The sequence below is a fragment of the Adiantum capillus-veneris genome, chromosome 27, assembly GCF_014529385.1.
Source record: "Adiantum capillus-veneris isolate H3 chromosome 27, ASM1452938v2, whole genome shotgun sequence".
Classification (NCBI taxonomy): domain Eukaryota; kingdom Viridiplantae; phylum Streptophyta; class Polypodiopsida; order Polypodiales; family Pteridaceae; genus Adiantum; species Adiantum capillus-veneris.
Genome location: NC_140957.1, coordinates 33,780,150 through 33,803,268, shown reverse-complemented (window position 1 = coordinate 33,803,268; position 23,119 = coordinate 33,780,150). Strand labels below are relative to the sequence as shown.

The 23,119-nt window shown below is 37.4% G+C and overlaps 1 pseudogene; it reads left to right on the top strand.

The window, feature by feature from the left end:
* Positions 1–23,119, top strand: part of LOC147421748 (uncharacterized) — a 197,228-nt pseudogene that overhangs the window by 147,969 nt on the left and 26,140 nt on the right.

Genomic DNA, 23,119 nt, shown 5'->3' with positions numbered 1-23,119 from the left:
AATTGATCTAGTGCAATTATGTTATAATGCTAATATATGTGAGAGAGTATTTAGTGCCCGGACATGGATTAAGACAAAATTGTGACACAATGGAGTTACAATCCTTGGATGCACTTTTGAATATCAAAATAGAATGTCCTTCAAAGTTGATTGAAATAGAGTTGGAGGAGAGCATTGTGTTATGGGGTGCTAAGGTGCATCAACATCTATTTGCGTCAAAGGTATATGAAACTTGATTCTACAATAAACAAGCTATGTATATCGATTGCTTTTATTTGCTACTTTTGATTATTTCTTTTTCATCTACCTTACTAATTCTAAAGGGGGATAAGAAGAATAAATACAATCTACCATTGGGCTTTGCTAACAGTATTTACTCCTCTCTTCCCCCAAGAGAGCTTGGTGTAGCCATCATCATTGATGGTAATGAGGTTCAATCCCCCTACTCTCATGTTTAAGCCAATTAAATTAAGTTCTACTTTGTGCTTTTATAAACATCTCTTTTAAAAGTCTTTTGCAGTTTGAGGAAATAGCAAGTACGTATGAATCTCAATTTTCTACCAAAAATGTCAAAATTCAAGCTTGCATGGCAATGAATGTAAAACTTATTTTTCTTACTATATCTCTGTGTTTTAAATTTTCAATTTTTCAACATTTTATGAAAGTCGGTTGTTGAGAGCCACTATAGGCATCTCCGATTGGCTCAAAAGTGCTTTATTTATTGCAACAGGTGATCTTTGTTCTTTATTGTTGCGTTGATTGTAACTCTTTGATAGTCTTTCTGGGCTTTGTCAATCTTTTGGTTGGATATTTAACTCTATAAAGTAGTCTTAAGCATTGAGTTATAGTAATGAGTAAACATAGTAGTGGACTGTGGGTGTAAAGGAAATACATTAAAACTTAGTTCTAATGTAGAAGTTGGTTTCTATTCACAACAAAAAAATTTGAAAATTTATTGAAAGGGAAAAAATCTAGCTCATTTGGCTTAGAAAAGAATTCAAATTCCTCAAATTTTGGGGAACTAGTTCGGGTTAGGTTGAGGGGGATATTTTACTTGTTCAGATTTTAGATTTTGTTGAGCTCTGGTTCCGCTCGTTGCTAATATGCATGAATGTGTGTTTCTTGAGCACTGTAGATACTTTGATCAGAATGATTGTTTGTTGACATGTGGTGGTGGGAGAAGTCGGAATCCCTCCCCCTTATATATGGTATAGATTGTAAATGCTGCTAACATGGACCACACCTATGGTGAGGTTTGTTGATAGGCTTGGGAAACTCTCTCTGTGCTGCCACAAGATTCAATAATAATCTGATAGTACACCATGTAAATAAGAATTGGATCGGTGATCACAACTAGAAATGGCGGACAAGAGGCTCATACAAGGATCAAATGCGGTAGCAATTTCATCATCTGGCATGTCACAAGCAGATAATAGGAAGCCACGTATGAAGGGGCCTATGCATAAGTGCTAGATGGATAGTGGTAGGAGATGATACGAAGACATTTCTACATCTTTCCACTTTCAGAGACATGAAGTAAAATTAGACCTGGATATGAGCCAATATGTAGAATTGATAAAAAGCGTCACCCAGACGGGCCTTCACTTTGGTTTTAGAAATTGTGTGGATGAAGTTCAATTGCATATTCTTTGAGTTGAAAAATAGTTGCACAATGCTTCATACTCTCTCTCTCTCTCTCTCTCTCCCCCCCCCCTGTTTTTAAATTCTTATATCAAAGAACTATGTGCAAAATCTGCATTCTTGGGCTTTTCATTGATTATATTTGCAAAGGAATCAAGACTCGAGATAAAGAGACTATCACACAAACTAGAAATAATGAAAAATCTAAATTCTTAGGCAATGCGCTTGCTAGCATCAAGCACATGTACTTTTCCAAGCTGAAATCCTCTCTTGGTCGAAATTGAATCCACATCTTTCTTCATCAAATGAATGCCATTAAGCCTAAAGTTTAAGCACAATTTTTGGCTTTCTAAAAGAAACCCTTAGTGTTGGGTTGGGTTAGGCGGGCTTTCATAGTTTTCAATGCATGATAAAGACTTACCTTTCATTTCACATCCTATCTTTACTTTTTTTTTGCATTTTATTGTTTTAAAATGCTATGCAGTATTTACTTTCTCTACATACTTGAAAATGACTTTAGAGATCAAAACATTAAACAAAATATTCATAGTAGTTTGATCTTATGATGTAGTCTTTGAGAAAATCCTTTTGGTCTAAGTGGACAGTTTCCACCTTATACAAATTCAAAATAAAAATACTAGTAAAATTTTTTAAATTTGTAAAATATTAGAACTATTTTCTAGTATATTTTATTGGGTTTTTCTCATTTTCCATCCTTTGCAACCGGCTAATCTCAATTTTCAATCGGCTTAAGCTTAAGCTCAGACACAAACACTGAGGTATTGATAAACGATTCTCTCATTTGAGGATTTTTTTAAAAAATCACTTCACTAGATTGTTTAATTATTTTCTATGCTTATTTGAAAGCATTTAGATGTTCTTTTGTTTTGATTTTTAATGTGTCTTTTTATTTTACTTCCTTTTTGTTTTATTTTGTTTCAAAATACTAATGTGCAATGTGCAACATTTACCTTATTATTAGGGCCCTTTCATAATATAGAAGCCATTTGCGAGTAGCGAGTACCGACTAGAAGAACATAAAAAAATGGCCTGATTGATACTTACCTTAAATGTTATTTAAATTTTATTTGTTTTCTCTCACATAGCCTTGTGCATACCATAATGAACTTTCACATAGTTTTTTTGGGACTCCATAAGGACATTGTAAAAAGGTTACATTTTAAGTGCAATTATGGACCATTGGTTAAAAAGCTTGTTGATTAGTGATACATGGCAACAAAGAAGCCTTAGAGATGTGTTGGGTTAGGATACTTTCAATGTTTTTAGTGATGATTGAGACTTACCTTAAATGTTATTTTGGTTTTAAGTTACCAAATGGATACTCTTATTTCATCTTAATTCTAGTAAGTTCTATACTACATACATACACATGCACACACACACATATATATTAATTAGTTTTATGTTTTCTGACAATTTTCTTATTCCCCATGTTTCTGTCATATTGTTTCAACATCGTGAGTTTTTTGAGGGCTCCAGACCACAAGCCTAGCTATGTGCGGGGTGTTGAGTTTGCAAAAATTGTCTCACTTCACAATCTGGGAATAATGAGGGAAGCTTTCAAGAGCTTGGGTGCTTAAGAACACTTTGACCCCGATATGTTGAGGGAAAGGGATATTTAGAAGTAGGCACATTGAAGGGCTAGCATGGAGCCATTGATTGACAAGATACTCACTCTCTTTGTCACCTCTTGTAGTGCACTACTCAACACGATTGTTACCCCCACAATATACTATTGTGGTAACATGTCTCCACAAACCTCTTCTTCAATCAACTCACTTGATGTGCTTGTGCAACACTGAAGCCAACTCTTGTCATCGCTAGAATCTCTTGCCTTGGATTCACATTAGCTCTCATGAAGCTTGCCCTGACACTATACCTCCAAAAATGCCTGAGTTGATAGGTTACCTTGCCTGCTTGATAGTTATGTCGAAGAGAGAGAGAGAGAGAGAGAGAGAGAGAGTATCCAAGATAGGTTTTTCCTATTTTAAACTCCCATCAGTGAGTGCGTGCCAAATTGTGGCCCCTGTAGGCTATTGGGACTCTCTCTCTCTCTCTCTCTCTCTCTCTCTCTCTCTCTCTCTCTCTCTCTCTCTCTCTCTCTCTCTCTCTCTCTCTCTCGGGTCATGATTCATGGTCCATGGATGTCAACACCAAAACAAGTTTCCTTAACATCTTCACAGGGAATGTTGTTTGTTTCCTATAAAAGGGCTCCTTAATAACCAAAAGGAAACATTAAGAAAATACCCCTCTAATTTGGTGAAAATCGCAATTTGCTCCTCATAAATCTAAAATTCTTAATTTGTCTACAAAATAAGCCTAAAATTTCCTTAAATACCCTTTAAATTTTTGAGAATTCCCACGGTACCCCAATATGATACTAAGCAAATCGGAGAGAAAACCCCACACACACATTCTAGCTTTCCAATACAAAATGAAGCCAAATCCAAGCTACATATTCAATGTGCCACTGAATCTTTTCACATATGTTCTTTGTGGCCCAAGACCATGCAAGCATGTAAAGATACGCTTTTCCTTGAAGCTATTTTGAGTTCTAATACAAAGCTTTTTAGGACTCCTAGGTGACCGACATGTTGCAGATGGTTTTAATTAATCATTAGCATCTCCCCTTGCATCCAAAATTGGACTTATGACACCATTATAAGGCCTACACAATTTATGTCTTACGTACATACGATTGAACACATTCTCTCGAGAATAGATGAAACAATATGAGCACATGGAATGTCAAATGTCTATCATTTGTAACAAGAGCATACCGTTGTACGTACATCAACCACACATGTTCTCTTACTTGTCAAGATCTCAAAAAACATATCACTAGAGGGAAAGATTTGGTATTGTCGGGTAGTATTTTCCGCCTCGTGCAAATTCTTCTCTACATTTGCAACCAATTGCACTCTATCTCCCAAAGTCTCACATGCCTTCTTACCCTCCATTCCACATGCATAGAACCAAGTTATAATTAAACGACAAATGATGTCAAGCACCTTTTCTTTCAGCACTATAACAAAAAAAATTTGCATTGATAGCCTTATCATCCAATTTTTTGTGCTACGTTCTTGGCACCAAAGCATAATCCAAATAGCCAAAAATGCACATGTGATCAATAGATGGATTTCTGTTATGCCATGCTTCGTAAGGAGTCATATACTACAAAGATTTCATAGTACGCCTATTAAGTACATATGTGGCACACATGATAGCCTCAAGCCAAAACGAATGCGGCAAAACTTGACTTATGACCATACATCATGCCATTTCCGTAAGTGACATGTTTTCCTCTCAATAACACCATTTTGCTGAGGTGTATACGGCACTCTACATTGGTGTTTTATCCCATGACTAGCTAGAAATGCATTAAATTCATGAGACATATACTCCCCCTCTCGATTTGAATGGAGGGTGTTTTCAAATATTACACTGGCTTGAAATAAATTGAAAATTTACAATACATTTTTTGCAAAAATGTAAAAGATGTGTAGCCCAATCTTTACTACTTCTTTGCATTTATCTTCAATGTGCATCGATAAGGCTTGGGCCTTTAGTAGCTTTTATTAGCTGACGTTGGCTCAATTAACAGCTTGCATTTAGAAGGCATGCCTACACATTGTTTGCATGTGGGACACTAAAGATGTTGTTCAAAGGCTTGCGATTTCTTTTTTGCAAACAATTGATATCTTTGTTTGTATTTTGATATGGTTGTTTGGGATTGATTTCAACCTTCATAGAGGTGTTTCTCAAGTCAAGAATGATTGTTCAATTTAATGAATAGGAGGTGGCCCACAGTAGTACGTGCTCAAAAGTAATGCCTCGGAAGGGAATTCCCATAGGTGTACTTTCCTTATGGCCTTCCACAAGATGTTAGTCTCTGAGTGAATGCACGTTGGGGTCGATAGCATGCTACTTCTTGCTTGGCCACATGCCTCTTTTATTTATTGCTTTGGTGTGCTAGAGAGTAATGAATTACCTGCCTAGTTTTTTCAATAGGGGCAGAATGCACAACAAGTGCACTTGCTCTGAGATCTCTTTCTTGCTTACCCTCGAAGTGATTTTGATCTTGTTTTTGTTATCAATGTGGTGAAGCTTAATGCACCATATGCCAAGTCCTATCAATCAGCCCTTCTGCATGCTTGCAACATGATTTCTTCTCTCAATAAGGTGAATCCTAATGCACTATTTGTTGTATGGTCATGTTGATCTATATATCTGATAGATAAAATACTAACCGCTTGCATTATGCATTCATTTATTTGCCCATTAGCCAATTAGTTTGCACCGATTTACTTGTATGATGTGTTCTTTTGTTGATAGCAATCGATTTGTGAAAGTGAGAGGAAATGAGAGGGAGGTGTGTGTGATTAGAAAGTGAGAGGAAGGAAAGAATGTTTGTGTAATTAATGTGTGTGTGTGTGTGTGTGTGTGTGTGAGAGAGAGAGAGAGAGAGAGAGAGAGAGGAAAAATGTAAGTGAGATTGAGTTTTAATTAGGTAGGTTAGTGAAAATAAGTAGGTTTAGTTAAAAAAAATTTATAAAGGGCGAGGACAAGGAGAATCAGAATATATAAAAAATTGTTATGTACTCCTCTTCTACAAGTGCAGATGTGGCACAAAAAACCCTCATATTTTATAAAACTCGTTTGTCTTTATTTGTAATTTTTTCAAGCATTGTCCTTTTCCTCCTCAATTTATAAAGGTAATGTATGAGTTGCAATTTGAAAGTTTTTTCTAATTTTCAAAAAATCAAAAAACAATTGATATTTCATATATTTTATGCAAGTCAAAAATACAGATGCTCATTTGTGCCACCCAATTTTGGGTGGCCCCAACGAGCATCTCTATTTTTAGAAACTAGTACAGCCGGCCACCTTTGGTGGTCTCTCTCTCTTTTTCTCTCTCCTTCTTCTCTCAGTTTTGGAGTTTAGCCTTCATGTTGCAGATTTCGACACATGTAAAGGGCTCTCCCTTCTTTCATATTATGTTATAGTTTAGACTAGTATAATGATAATAACGGTGGTAATGGGCACAATAATTTGCACGGTAATAGTTGCAAATATATTGTCATAGCTATTACGGTGCTTATTATCGTCAAACCATACCACATTTATTCCCGTCCTCCCTTGTGATTATTAAGGTTTAAAAGCTATTAAAAAAAATATTTCCCCAGCCATCTTAGGTGTGCTTAAGATGTTCTCTCTCATCCCCACCCCACACTCTTTGTGTCTCCCCTTTGTCTACATTCATTTAAGATAAGCTCCCACTCTCTTTCTCTCTCCCCTTGGACCGACGCATAAGGTACTCTCTCTCTTTCTTACTCCTCCCACTTGCTCCAAGCCTTTTTTGTTCAAATCTCTCTCTCTATCTCTCTCTCTCTCTCTCTCTCTTCCTTTCTCTCTCTGCGTCCACCACTGACTCGACGAAGGCCTTCTTACTTTTCTCTATATATACTCTCTCTCTTCCTCTCTCTTTCTCACTCCTCCCGCTTGCTCCAAGCCTTTTTCAAATCTCTCTCTCTCTCTCTCTCTCTCTCTCTCTCTCTTTGCCCACCACTGACTGCTCAGCGGAGGCCTTCTTATTTTCACTATCTTGTCTTTGCCATGCCAACCCTTCAAGCTCTCTCTCTCTCTCTCTCTCTCTCTCTCTCTCTCTCTCTCTCTCTCTCTCTCTCTCTCTCTCTCTCTCTCTCTCTCTCTCTATATATATATATATATATATATATATATATATATATATATATATATATATATATATATATATATCTCTACGTACCCACCATCCGCTCCTGCAGCCCCAATCCCCTCGTCCCCTCTGCTCTGTCGTTGCCGACAACACTGCCAGGTAAGCTTACACCATGGTTAAGCATAGGCTACGTAAGTTTTTTTAAAAAAATTAGTTTTAGTTAATAAAACCCAGAAAAGACCATTTAAAAAAAGAGAGAGAATATCTCAAAGATTCAATAAAATTTTATTTTAAAAAAACAGGTAGGAAAAAAATAAAAATCACAAAAAAAGAAAAAATCACACAGAAGTTAGAAAACAATTCACAAAAATTAGGAAAAAACTTAAAAAAACACAAAAAACAATAAAAAGCCAAAAATAAAAAATTAGATTTCCCAAAAAGAAAGCCGCCAAAAAATCATATAAAATAAAAAAAAGTTATCAAAATTCACAAAAATCAAAAACTTCACAAAAAATTCATGAAAAAATAAAAAATTTACATAGATTAAAAAATATATATATTTATAAAAATAATAAAAAAGAAAATGCATAAAATTTACAAAATGCATAGAAAAATGCTTAAAACAAAAAAATTACAAAAAAATCATAAAAATACCAAAAAACATAAAAGCAAAAAAATGCACAAATTTTTTTAAAAAAGAGGAGGTGTCGAAAAAAAGTAACTGAGAAAATTCACACCGCAAAAAAAAAGTCAAAAGTTGATCAAGATGAGCAGAAGAAGTTAGATAGAAAGAAAACGCAAGAAATCAAGAAGAAGCAAACCAAAGCAGCAGGAGAACAACCAGAAAAACCCCAAAAAACTAGTAAAAAGATGAGAAGCTAGCCTTGAGCCAGTTAAAAATATCAAAAGTCTAAAAAAAGAGAGAAATGAAACTAAGTGGAATCGAGAAATCGAACTTGTGTTAAGAGCCAATCGATTAGGAAAAAATCACACGAAAGCTCATTTTGAAACTAAATTTTGAGTAAAATTTTGTCATTAGGGCATTGTTCACACTTCAAAATTGCGAATTGAGGCTGAGTTGAAAGTTTTGTTCTTGCCAGATGTTGAAAAAGAGCATCACAACTATGTCAAAGAATGCCAGAGGTAAGAAGTGATCGTGTCGATCGGAAACGGGCTAGTGCAAGCAGTTGCATTGTAGATTGGACTTATAATTCCTTGAAAAGAGGAAACATTCACAAGTAAGGGCCTATTAGGATATTAAGAGCCTAGGTTTTTACTGTTACAAAGACCGCAATCGAGTCTGATACATTTGATTTAGAGTTAGCCAAATCTTTTGAGATTGAAGAACATCCAACTGTCAAAATAGCCTTTGGCAAAAGCAGACTTGTCAAGCCGAAGCAAGAAAAATTTGATGGTACAACATTAGCATCTACTGGGAGATAATTTTTCTCGAAAAAGACAACATGGACACAAGTTGAGTTTGGAATTCAAGTGCAACAAAGCAGATTTTCTATTTATTTCTATTTATATGTTTATCTAGACATTTGTACAAGTCGACAAAGCATATAGTTGCTGCATATGCAATCAAGGTCGTACATGGATTATAGTGGTCAAATCTACAGTAAGAGCCAAAGATGGAAGATCCAATAAATCATTCAATAGAAGCTAGTCTAATTGGAGAACCAAGTCAAAGGTAGTACAAAGGTCAAGATGGAGCAGTCTACAGCTTGATGCTGACTGTTCTAAAGGAAGTTGCTGGCATTTTGGCCAACACAAAAGCAATCAAGGTCATTGTACATGGATTATAGTGGTCAAATCTACAGTCGAGAGCCAAAGATGGAAGATCCAATAAATCATTCAATAGAAGCTAGTCTAATTGGAGAACCAAGTCAAAGGTAGTACAAAGGTCAAGATGGAGCAGTCTACAGCTTGATGCTGACTGTTCTAAAGGAAGTTGCTGGCATTTTGGCCAACACAAAAGCAATCAAGGTCATTGTACATGGATTATAGTGGTCAAATCTACAGTTAAGAGCCAAAGATGGAAGATCCAATAAATCATTCAATAGAAGCTAGTCTAATTGGAGAACCAAGTCAAAGGTAGTACAAAGGTCAAGATGGAGCAGTCAACAGCTTGATGCTGACCGTTCTAAAGGAAGTTGTTGGCATTTTGGCCAACACAAAAGCAAAAACTCCTTAGAAAGAGCTTGAGTTGAAAGAACTAGTTGAAATACCACCCATCATGGTGTACTGCTTAGATTGTGGAAGAAAGGGTGGACCTTTTTCAGAAGATTGTTCGAGAAATCTAGCCAACAGGGATATATGAATTGCAAAGCAAAGCATGGAGCAAGCTAGAAATGCGAATCTTGATGTAAGTGCATTTAACTCATCAATTTTGGTGTGATCATATGTTTTTGCATTACCATTAGAAGTACCAGTAAAAGCGTGACAAAGTCAAAATTTACATGAAAATGCACAAGCACTTGAAAAGCTTAAAATTGATCCTTTGAACAAAAAACTCCTACGTGAATTTGGTCAAAGTGTCTAGATGTCACCGCAAGTTGAAAAGAATGTTAGGTTTGCAAATGATTCTACATCCACAACCACGAGTGTACAATCATTCACGAGTGACACATGAAAGACAATGTTGTTAGAATTGTATGGCACACATAATTCATATGCACACTATGTAGACTGAGAACTATACGAAAAGGATTGTTGGCGAGTGTTTGAATGGCCCACATACCAGCTTATAAATTGTGCTCAATGATAGATCAAGAGGGATGGTTCATTTCAGAGGAAAGAATCTATTATAGCCCATCCTCTCTAGTGTTGAATGACATTACCTAAGTAAACCCCAAAAAAATTTCCAAATTAAACTATCCCCCACCAGAAATCAAGCTTCGACGTTGTGACCAAACAAGCATATACTTTGACCAAAACAATGAGAGATATAGACACAATTCTAAAATGTATGATGCCTTGGGCCCTGAAACTATAGAAGCTCATATCATAGGAGACCCATGGAATAGATAATATCAAGGCAACGATAATTCTATCTAGAGCTTGACTTGGGAATTTATTTGTCACCTTTCACAAAGGTACATAGGAAACTATGCAGAAGGTTTACAGATTCCAAGCATCAATAGTACTACGTACAGTGTGACTTCACAGTCCCAAAAGGTGAGACCAAACTAGAGCCAAATAGTTTTGAACACTTATCATGGAGAAAGCTTTAGTGATCACACCCTAGGAAGGGGGGAGCTACAAATGCAGTAAGATTATATCTTGTACCAAGAAACACATCACCTGTTAGAAGCCGTCAAACCTCTAGTTATACCCCTTCAAAGAAAAAGCCACATATGGTTGTTGGAAGTTTCCACTTGACCTGGATTCCATCAGAGTCTGCAAATAAATAGTTCTATGAAGATCATCAAGGACACAGGTTTTAGTTGGTCTCCATAAGTCAAAGTCAAAAGCCAACCCAGCTAATATTGTTCAAGCAATTGCACGTGACCAAGCTCACATACACATATGGAGATGTAGATGGCAACGAATATCAGCAGCATGACTAAAGTCAAAGATTACTTCAATATGATGGAAGGGCTTAAGTTACCAGAATCGAACCTCCTCCAAAGAGACATATTTTGCTAGAAAGTATGGTGGATCTTTTGAAATCAAAGGCTACTCAAATGCAGGCAAATAATGCTCAACAGTTTTTGCAAGCAAAAGGTGCAGTATCACAATTCGATAAGCAAACATCGATTGAATCAGATGGTCAAAGAAAAAAAGACGCAACAACATATTAACCTAGGGACACCACCACATCAAGACTAGTAAATTAAAAAATATTCTGTGAAGTTCAAGTGCAACATCACGAATGAACATGAAGCGAAGCTATCAAGTGAAGTAAAGCTAGATTTTCAGCTATAGAAGAACTTCACATCTTTTCTCACTTGGAGAAGATGTGGCCAACCATAGCTAGAAGATGCTCTTGAATTTATTAGCATATCAATGTAAAAAAAGGATCAGAATGATGGGGAATCATTTCTACCACAATTCATATAAGTGTAGAGACCATCATAGCCCAGTTCCATGAAATAACAACAGAAGATATAACAGATAACCTCATACTGGGAATGCCAATGGCCCATCATGTTTTAAAGAGACATAGTTCAAACAAGATGCAATCATCATAGACAACAAAAAATGATGACCAAGATTGGTCATATGTGGACAACAACACCAAGTCCACAAGTACAATTCAAATGGAGATCAATGATAAATCAAAGCTTTTTGAAGATGATTCATCTCCAACCAAGAGGACCTTAGAAGAGCTTAAATTAGATCAAAAAATAGCAAGTGCATATCAAGTAGAGTAGACAACAACCACAAAAGTTATTGAGCAAAAAAAACCACCAAGGCAAGAAGTAAATAAGAACAAGGTTGCAAAAAACCAGGAGGCAATAAAAAGTCCAAAGATCAATCACTCATTGTTATATTAATCAACTGATAGAAGTCAGATTGGAAAACACAGACTCAAGTCACCTTCCATTGAGACACAAATAGATCAAGATGAGAACATGGAAAAAGCAAGAAAACTATCTTCAATATAACCTACAACGATAATAGCTATAGTTCTCAACAATGCAAATGGATCAAGTGTCAGATGCAATACTCTATCAGATAAAGAAGCAAGGGGAAATATAGTTGCATACAATATCCAATGGATCCTCTAGATCACACCATGCAAACAGGACAATAAAGTAAAGCTAGGTAAGACTACAAGTCAAGAAAAAATGGTTGCTACCCTTAGAATCCAAAAGCAAGAAGGGCAGGTAAAGTTTCAGCTAAAGCCTTCAAGAGAAATGCATGTAGATGTCATCATTGGACATGAGTGGTTAGACCAACACAAAGCATACAAAGAGGAAATAGTGCTATTACTCTATTATCCAAGTGGTAGCCAATAACGGTTATAGGTACCATTAATGTTGGATTCAAAATTGCAGAAGTCACAAGAATCAAAGAAAAATCTTGTAGACAAAGGTAAAGCTAAAGTGGAACTTCTATGCATATGCCTCCACATCAAACAATCCTAATAAATCAGCTTCTTCAAGCAAGTTAGGCTCTAGACTCTTCAATTGATGAACCAAACAAAGCCTCTAGGTCCATAAAAACAAAAATATTTCAAACTCAAGAAAGCTAACGCTCAAGTTATTAGGCTAATGCTCAAGTTGGGAGATTTTAGCATATCTAAGTCATGTCGCTCATGCTGGATGAGATGAGCAACAAAGTTGAAGTCTATTAACTTAATGATGGTGGAGTGACGTAGAGTCCAACACTCACCCACAATGCATAATAAGATGAGACCACATATCCTCAAAAACAAAAAACCTTCCTAAAGGGGCAACATATTGTAAAGCCACGACATATTCTTTTATAGCTACACCTTCTTTTTTCATTAAACCTAAAAAATATTTCTTGCACAACATATTATTTTCCATGCATTTTTATGTATGCATATATAGGATATCCCATCATTGGACATATGAATTAGGCACTCTTTTTTGCTTCCACCTATGCACCTTGAGTGGACTACAACATGCAAAACAATGGTTTATCATGCTACCCTATATATTTTTTGCCCTCTTTTTTCCATATCCATCAACAAATCATCCCTACAATACTTTTTTAATACTTTCTAGGCTAATTAGTACTGCAATAATGTGCATATCCGAAAGGAACTTCTTTTTGTCTGGGTGTTTTTCCTTTGGTTATCCAGGTATTAGAACCTAATTTAGATCCTCACTTATCTACTTCCCTTGCACATACTCTTAATATAAAATTAAATAAACAAAGCCTCCCCGTATGTTGGTACAAATTTGGAAAAATGCATCATCATCTCTCACATTAGAAACAAATTTGGGCCAATGAAGATGCTACACTAAAACAAACCTCATTAACAAATTCAATGACAAAAGAAGATAGCCCATCAATAACCAATCGATAACCTTCCAGCCTCCATGGACACTTTTCAATAGTGCCCAAGGATGGGCACTAAAATCGGAAGGAGGAATGTTAACCAGGGATTTAATATTCACGTGATCACGTGAAATTTCTTGTGATCATAATGTTTATAATCCCATTCACATAATCACAAATAACATGATCATAAAAAAACGGATAAGTGATGACATGGCAACCCATGAAAACCCCACCAAGGTATGTGTTTTTCAAGAAGAGCTTACTAGGAAATTATGTGAGTCCTAAACCGAGCTCAATAAGAAATGAACAAAATTCCAGCGGGCTTAATGAATTCGATGATAATGGAAATGGCATATCAACTTTGAGAATAGCGGAAGTAAGAGAAATAGATTGATCATTTTTGTGAGATTACTTTGAAAACATAGAGGGTAAACTTAATTGATGGTAGCAACATAAGCATAGTACTTAATTAACTTGGCATAAACAAAACTTTTTCAAGAGAAGAGAGAGTATATTAGAGAACATGACAATAGTTGAGGACCAGATTTACTTGGAGCCAGTCCCCCCTCCAAAAGGCTTTTGTATTATAGATTCTCCAATCAAGAGAGACTTGATACAATACAATCTTTGTGTTCCTTGTGACCTAGGTGATTCAATGAAGATGGAAAGATTCATGTATCACAAGCATAACATAAAATTTGCAAAAAGCATTAATTATCCCAAGCCTGAGTCCCAAGGCCTCAAACACCTTTGAAGGTGGAGAGAGCTAGCAGGGAATGAGGGTAGGGAAGAGGAAGAAGAATCATCCATAGGAGAAAGCAGTAGTTCCTCACTTATCATCACTCTTCTTGCTCAGCATAACATATAGCATAGTAATGAAGATGAAGAAGATGGAAAGCTTAAGCATTGAAACATGGCTCTTGGTTGGATTTGCATTCCATAACCAAAGTGTTGGCATAGGCTCTCAACTTCTCAACAAGCTTGGAGAAGGAGATGGAGCTCTTGCATTTTGCAATCCACAAAATGAGAGTACGTGTGTGTGTGTGTGTGTGTGGGAGAGTATACCCCCTCTCATGCTTGGTCCACCACCTCTCTCTCTCTCTCTCTCTCTCTCATATTATTTAATTAAATCATATGGACATGTGCCTCTTTTTCCGCTTTGAGAGGAAGAACTTAATTATTTATTTTTATGCATCTAGATTCTCATTGACCCCTTTAAATCCTATCCAATATGATTCAAGCACATCATGAGGGCCACATGTGGAGGATCTTTCCATGTGTCTTTTATGCTTCTTCAGATATCATGTTTGAATTGAACACTTTAAGCACGTAGTCATTTAAGCATGGAAACTGTTTATGCCTCTTGAGAGTTTATGTTTAAATTGAACACTTCAATAACCTTAGTCATTTAAGCATGAGAAGTACCTCAAGCTTGGGCAAGGTTCCCACAAACACTTAGCAAGCCGACAAGCACCTCATGCTTGGGTAGGATTCCCACCTCAACTTCAACACTAGGTTGCCTAAGGTCAAAGGACTTTATAACACTAACTTTTGGAGATCTTTGATGAAGCTAATCCTAAGGTCTTTAAGATTCATTAGGTAGCATTTCTCATTAACATACCATCTCTCATTCGGACCCCTTTAACATTGGCCCCGTGTTGAGACAGATCCATAAGCACATGTCTATATTCTAACCGTTGTTCCCATTTATTCTCTCACATTAAATGATCCCTTTTCACCCTACACCATCATTCTAGAATGGATGATTAGTCCATTTGGTGCTTGGGAGACGTAGCTGTTGCAAGCATGTCTGCTCTTTAGTCCATATCATACTCCCAAAGTAGAGTGACAAATTCTACTTGGTGTTTGAGTGACATCGTCATCACAAACATGATTCTAGGCATGCATACTATTTAAATTTGTGCACAAAAGAGGATTAGTCTTATAAGGCAAAAACAATGTTCATTTAGAAAGCATTTACATTTGCTTACTCTAGTGTAGCATTGTAAGGATGGACAAGGTTCATACTATCCTTAAGCTGTATTTCTTACATCTATCCAACATATTCAAAAGGACAATTTTTTAGCTTAATAAGATACCGTCGGATAATCTTACCATGCCGTAGTACCTTGTCTTCATAGCAAAGGATAGCTTCGGGTTGTAGCACCTTTTTTTGGTCTTTGATTTTTAGAGGGTCTTCAATAATTGGTTCTCTTGGTGGCTCTCCTTTGTAGGGCTTACGTAGGCTCACATGAAAAGCATTGTGTATGAGCCAATGGTTCGGCAACTTGACTTGATAAGCCATGTCATTGATTGGCTTCAAGATTTGAAAAGGACCATAGTATCTTTTTGCTAATTTAGCATAATAATTTTGATGGCCCATAGGATTTTTGCCCGTCGTTTGCCTCAATCGACCTTGGAAAACTTAATTAAGACCCAATCATTTTCTTTGAACGTTAAGGCCCTTCTGTGCTTGTCAGAAGCAGATTTTTTCCTTTGTTGAGAGATGGATATAGCCTCCTTAACCTTTTGAAAAGATTCTTGTAGGTCACAACTATACTCATCAGGAGCAAGATCTTCCCAAGTACTTTAAGTAGCAAGAGACTTTTAGGTTTCCTCTATGATCTCAAAAGGTGCTTTTCTTGTATTAGTATAAATAGTATTATTGTTTGCATACTCTACAAGGGGTAAGTACTTCTCTTATTGTGATCGTTGATCTACTTCTATAACATAAGTCTTTAGTAGATCGAATATCATGAGATTGACTATCTCATTTTGGCCATCCGTTTGTGGGTGATAGGCCAAAGAGAAATTCAATCTTGTACCTAGATTTTCAAAGAGACCTTTCTAGAAATTACTGGTCATTCTAGGATCTCTATATGACATGATGGATGTAATCCATGGTGTTTGAAAATTTGAGATATGAAGATGGTTGCCATTTGGTGCCTTAATAGTCTTTTTGAGAGGAATAAAATGTGCTTCCTTGTTAAACCTATCGACTATTGTCCATATTCCCGTATTCCCATGGATAGACTTGGGTAATCCAATGATAAAATCCATGGATATACTCTCTCATGGTGAAATAGGGATTGGCAATGGCTCAAGTAATCCAGGTTTCTTCCCTCTATCATACTTAGTCTTTTGGCATGCCACACATTTTGAAACATACTCTTGTATGTCCCACTTTCATGGTAGGCCAATAGAAGTATGTCTCTACTCCTCGAAGAGTAGGTTGAATGCGTCTATGCCCCGCATATGGAGGAGCATGGGATTCATACATGACTTTCTCAACGATGGGAGTGGGTAACACATAGCCTATTGCCATCAACAAGATAACCATCCTGCAAGATGAACGGTTCCTCTTTTTCTCCCAAATCAAGGGTTGACATTACATCTTTAAAGTCAAGGTTAGTAGCATACTCATTTTCCATAGAAGATAGATCATTGTGAGTTTCTATAGACACCACATTGACTTTTGATCGTCGTGGAAGTGCATCGGCCACTTGATTGTGCTTACCAGAAATGTGAGCAATATGAAAATAAAATTGCAAAAGAAAATTTGCCCACCTCATTTGTTTGTCGAAAAGCTTGGTTTGCATCATGAAGTACTTGGGACTTTGGTGGTATGTTTGGAAAATGAATGGAGTCCCCAATAAATAGTGATTCCATGTGTCTAGGGCATGTAGAACAACTAAAATCTCTTTCTGATAAATGCCCAAGACCCGTTCATCCGTATTGAGCTTCGGCTCTCATATGCTATGGCATGCCCTTCTTGAAGCAAGACTGCTCCAAGGAAATCACAACAAGCATCACATTGGAGCTCAAATGGATTTGACAAATCCGGAAGCATGAGGATTGGCTGAGAGGTAAGATTCTCTTTGAGCTTGTCAAAAGCAAGTTTCTCCTTAGATGTCTATGAATACTTAACGTTCTTCTTTGTTAAGTCATGAAATGGTCCTGCTATTTGAGAAAATTTTGTTATGAAGCGTCTATAGTATGCACACATACCAATAAAGATTCTTAGCTCATGTAGATTACTTGGATTAGTCCATGTATTTATCACCTCTAACTTTGATGGATCCATACGGATACCATCATGAGAGATAATATGACCTAAGTATTGAATCTCTTGAAGGAAAAATTCTCTTTTCTTTTGGTTGAGAAAAAGCTTGTTCTCCCTCAATGCTTGAAAAATCACTTGGAGATGTTGCTTGTGTTCTTCCAAGGACTTGGAGTAGATGATGATATCATCAAAACTCCAGTGAACTTGCGGTAGGGTCTAAATATTTACTCCATCAAATGATTGAATGTGGCTGGTGCATTGGTCAAGCCAAAAAGCATGACTAGATATTCAAATAGACCAAACGTTTTACAAAACGCGGTCTTTAGGATATCTTCATCCACTATCCTTATTTGATGATAGCCACTTTTAAGGTCAATCCTACTGAAATAGGTAGAGCCTTGTAGTTTATCAAAAAAATATTCTACCGGAGGCACGGGAAATCTGTTTTGATAGTGATATGGTTTAGTCCACACATACAATATGTACCTTCTTTCTTTTGCACTAAAAGGATTGGAGAACAAATGGGAGAGGATCTAGACCTCACCATCCCTTTGTCTACCAATTATTGTACTTGCCTTAGGATCTCCTCTTGTTGAGCTTGGAAAATCAATAAGGAGGCTTGTTAGGCGGTGAGCTTCCTGGTAGGAGCTCAATTCGATGGTCATCATCCCCTCGTTTTGGAGGTAAGTCCAAAGGGATATCATAGAAAAAAACATCTTGGAATCCATTTAGGAAAGTAGACAAGTCTAACTATTCTTCATTCCTACCATTTTCATTCGATAAATCATTAGCGTCATTAGTGGATTCTTTGACAAAAATTATTTACGCAGGAATTGAGTTTTTCATTGACTTATCAAAAGCGGGTGAATTTACAAGTGGTATAGTACGACCAGACTCATTAGCATCTATATAAATTCTCTTTCCCTTATAGGTGAGGTAGATTCTCCTTTGAGGGAACTTCATGTTGTATCCATGCGGTTGAACCATGGTGCCCCTAGGATAGCATCCTCATGTTGGAGAGGAGAGATGAAAAAGTCTTCTTTGTTGAACATAGCTTTGGACACGAAGCCTCAACTTCCCAATCAAGGGAGTAATAGAGGCTTGCTATCCCTTGAAAGGTGTCTGAATAGTTACATTATGTCCCATCTCAAAAGCTTGAATTTCCAACTTGGTGACCAACTCCATTGATATGAAGTTGTGAGTAGAATCAGGGTCAAACAAGATGAAGGCATCATGTTCCTTTACCTTTCCCCAAGCACAGGAGAGAGGTGATCCTTTGCAATGAGCATCCTCTTTTGGATATTCGATGGTGGAAGCTCTAGGAGTCTCAATGTGGGCATTTCTCTTGGGGCAAGAACAATATCCATGTCCCTGCTCCCCACACTTCAAAAACTTATGGTCCTTCCGAAAATCTTCAAGCTCTTCATGAGAGAGTTTGTTTGACCTTTGTAAACTCCCTTCTCCTTGGACTGATTGTTGTTTTTGTTGTTATTGGAATTGCCTTGGGATGAATTTTGGGCATTGATTTTCCCCTTTGCATCACTTTTGTCTTTGTTTTCCATGGACTTGACATTCCGTCTAGCCCCTTGTTGGAAATTGATGCGGGAAGCAACCATGGCGTGGTGGATTACTTCGGTGATAGAACCAAGCAGTTGGGAGATGACATACTCGGCCATTTCTTCAGGTAATCCCGCACAAATTTTTTGCTTTTGCTTGGGGAACTCTATCTTTTGGTAGACAATAGCCTTGACATGTAAATCCCAAAACTTGTCCACATATTTGTGAATAGATTCATATGAAAGAAGTTTCAAACTAAGCCATTTGATAAGTACTTTGTCCTTTTCATCACTTGCAAGGAATTGCTTCATGATGGAAACTCATAGAGTTTTCCATGTCTTTGGGGCTTTGACATTTCAATGAAGGCTAGCCCACCATTGACCAGCTGATTTCTAGAAGTGCATAGCTACATGGGTGTAGCTTAAAGGACTCCGTGAAGCCCTCGTCTCCAAAGGCCACATTAAATTCCTAGATCAAGGCCAATACTTTGTCAGGGGCACCAAAGGTGCCATCATGGGTGAGAAAAGAGATACTCTTTCCCCCCTCTTTGAACTTCTTCGATTTTGTGATCTTTACCATGCAAGGTATGATTTGCGATATCCTCCTCTCTTGTATTCTCTAAGAGATTAGCCATAGCTTTCGTCGAAGGAGGAGGAAGGTGAAGAAGAAGGAAAAGAGGGTGACCTCTTTCTTAACCTTTCCTTCCTTTGTTTTCTCTCTTCCCTTTCGGAGTGACAAGGAGAAGGACTGTGTGTTGATCGTTTCCTCAATGGGAGGAGTTGGTGATTGTCTAGATTGCTATCTTCATGGAGCCACATCTTCAAAGTAACTTAGGGATTCATTATTTTCTTGTTCTTTGGATTCCTCCTCTCGTATGGGAGAGAGTCTTGTTTTGGGGGTCTCATCAAGAGGCCTCCTAAGCTCTCTTTCCTCTTGGAGAGGAAGGGAAATCCCATAAGCACGAAGTTGTTGAGTAACTTTGGCTTGCAAAGTAGGGGTGCCCATAGCTTTATGAAACCTAGTAAAACAAGATAATTGATAAACGTGGGGGTATCATCATTAGCACCTTTATGTGCAAAATCAAAGTTATCAATGTTCATTCTACTCTCTTGGTTATTTTCAACCATGCTAATTATACTTATGTGTATTATTTGGCAATTTAAAACCTTAGTTGCTACTCCTCTTAGCCTTTGAAAATAAGCACTTAAGTATCTACACCCATGACTCAAATTGGTTAATTATACAGAGTAGTGGGGTGGGTCTAACATAGAACAATTGCCGAGTGATGGCTCCTTTTGGACTTCTTATGGCTCAATAATGGTAAAGTCATAGGCAAGTCTAAAAAGACCCCATTATTAAGACCAAATCTCCCTAGGTGTGCACCATATCCCACACAGTGGGCTCAACAAAACCAATAATAGTTCCCCATCCCACTTACCCTAATATAATTAACAAAATCAACCATTAATAGGCTACTTAAGGACCTATCTCTTAACCAAGAAAATAAAAATCAAATGCTCTGATACCAATGTAATAGAAATGGTATATGAACTTTGAGGATAGCGGAATTAAGAGAAATAGATTGAGCATTTTTGTGAGATTACTTTGAGAACATAGAGGGTGAACTTATTTGATGGTAGCAACATAATTATAGTACATAAGTAACTTGGTATGAACAATACTTTTGCAAGAGAGAGAGTATTAGAGAACATGACAATAGTTGAGGACCAAATTTACTTGGAGCCGGTCCCCCCTCCAAAAGGCGTTTGTATTATAGATTCTCCCATCAAGCGAGACTTGATATAATAAAATTTTTGTGTTCCTTGTGACCTACGTGATGCAATGAAGATGGAAAGCTTCATGCCTCACAAGCATAACATAAAATTTGCAAAAAGCATTAACTATCCCAAGCCTCATCAGTCCCAAGGCCTCAAACACCTTCGAAGGTGGAGAGAGCTAGCGGGGAATGAGGTTAAGGAAGAGGAAGAAGAATCAACCATAGGATAAAGAAATAGATCCTCACTTATCATCACTCTTCTTGCTTAGCATATCATAATAGCATAGTAATGAAGATGAAGAAGATGGAAAGCTTAAGCATTGAAGCATAGCTCTTGGTTGGATTTGCATTCCATAGCCAAGAGTGTTGGCGTAGGCTCTCAACTTCTCAACAAGCTTGGAGAAGGAGACAGAGCTCTTGCACTTTGCACTCCACACAATGAGAGTATGTGTGTGTGTGTGCGTGTGTGTGTGTGTGGGAGAGTATATCCCTCTCATTCTTGGTCCACCTCTCTCTCTCTCTCTCTCTCTCTCTCTCACACACACACACACACACACATTATTTAATTATATCATTTGAGCATGTGTCCTGTTTTTACTCTTTGAGAGAAAGAACTTAATTATTCATTTGTATGCATCTAAATTCTCATTGGAACTCTTTAAAGCCTACCCAATAGGATTCAAGCACATCATGAGAGCCACATGTGGAGAATCTTCACATGTTTCTTTTATGCTTCTTAAGATATCATGTTTCATTTGAACACTTAAATTGAACCTTTCAACAACCTTAGTCATTTAAGCATGAGAAGCAACTCAAGGTTGGGCAAGGTTCCCACTGAGGCGGTCCGGGGCGGGCAAAAAGAAGAGTGGCCTCTAAACACCCTTCGAGGCTCCCGTGCTCCTCAATTGGGGCTGGGGCAAGCACAATCAGAGACAACAACAACCCATAGTCCGAAACCAAACAAGAAAAGGGGCACCACCTAGTTGTAGATGCGAACTAGGACGCACGTGATATCTCCTTATACTCAAACGCACAAAGAGAGGGGAACGCAAGATAGCCACACACACCAAACACAAACATTCACCACACCAAAGAGACGTAAAGAGCACAAATCAACTTGAGCAACTCAGTCTTAGCCTTAAAGACTAGATGCACACAAAGCTTGATGATAAATAGAGAGACAACACAAAACTTGACCTTGTTGCCAATACACAAATTGTCTTAGGGTCACGGGAGCCCTCTCAACGAGCACCCTCTTACAATTTACCTTTTAGGCAAACAATTCAACAAGCCCTCAAAACACCAAGCATGAAATGGCAAAACAAACTTCAAGGACAATATACCTTCAACCACCTGATGAGCCAACTTATCAAGTCAATTTGGAGAGAAGAGTCGTAGTTGCAGCATACAATTGCACCCAAAACTATGAACCTTATTTATGGACAAGAGTAGGCTACAAGTGTGATTGCAGAGTATAGTATCACTCCACTCCTCTAGATGGCATAACTAACTTCAAGCTTCTCCATGCACCTATGTGTAGTGATGGAATAGAGCACTCAGGATGCACACACTCTACAAAACTAGGCTTGAAGAGTGGTGTGTTATGTGTTGAGAATGGTGTGGTGTAGTGTGATCATGTGATGATTTACAAGAGAGAGAAGGGCTCTATTTATAGGTTTTACAAGCCCCGATTAGGATTAGGCCTAATCAAGTTTATTTGAAGGAATAAAAGATTATGCATATTTTTATTTTTTTTAATGAGGGTGGGTCTCTCTTGGCCTTTGAGTCACATGGATGTGAGCTCAAGGGAAGAGAATTATTGAGGATGAAAGGAGAGAGGATTTAGTGAATAATTGGGGAGTGCCTACTCTAGTAGAGGGTGCATTTTACAATAAGGTTAGTGGTTAGTAGTTAGTAATTATCACTAAAAAATATTTACAAAATCATTCACCAAATGGTGAGATATATGATGAGAAAAGTTAGAGAAGGGATGAGCTTGTAAAGAGAGGTTGAAGCTTTGGAGAAGTTGACATTCACCTCTTTACAACACAGGAAGAAGAAGCAGTCAGCATGGTGAAGCAGTGCGTGTTGATGAAGCTATGTTATTTCAAACCTTGGAAAATTCATGATAAAAGCCTTCATTTGCAGAGGTTATCCTTGGATTTTTGCTGATTTTTCGAAGTTCTTTACAAAGCTGAAGAGAGTATGGTAATATGGACATATATGTAGAGAGAAAGGGGGACACATAGGGTGTAGAAATGGAGGATGAAGGCTATGGAGGTGTGAGAGATGTGGCAATGGTGAAAAGGGTGAATTAAGACATGGGAGTTGCAGGTTTGGGAGTGGGAAGGAGAGGGAGGAGTGTGTGAAAGAGGAAAAT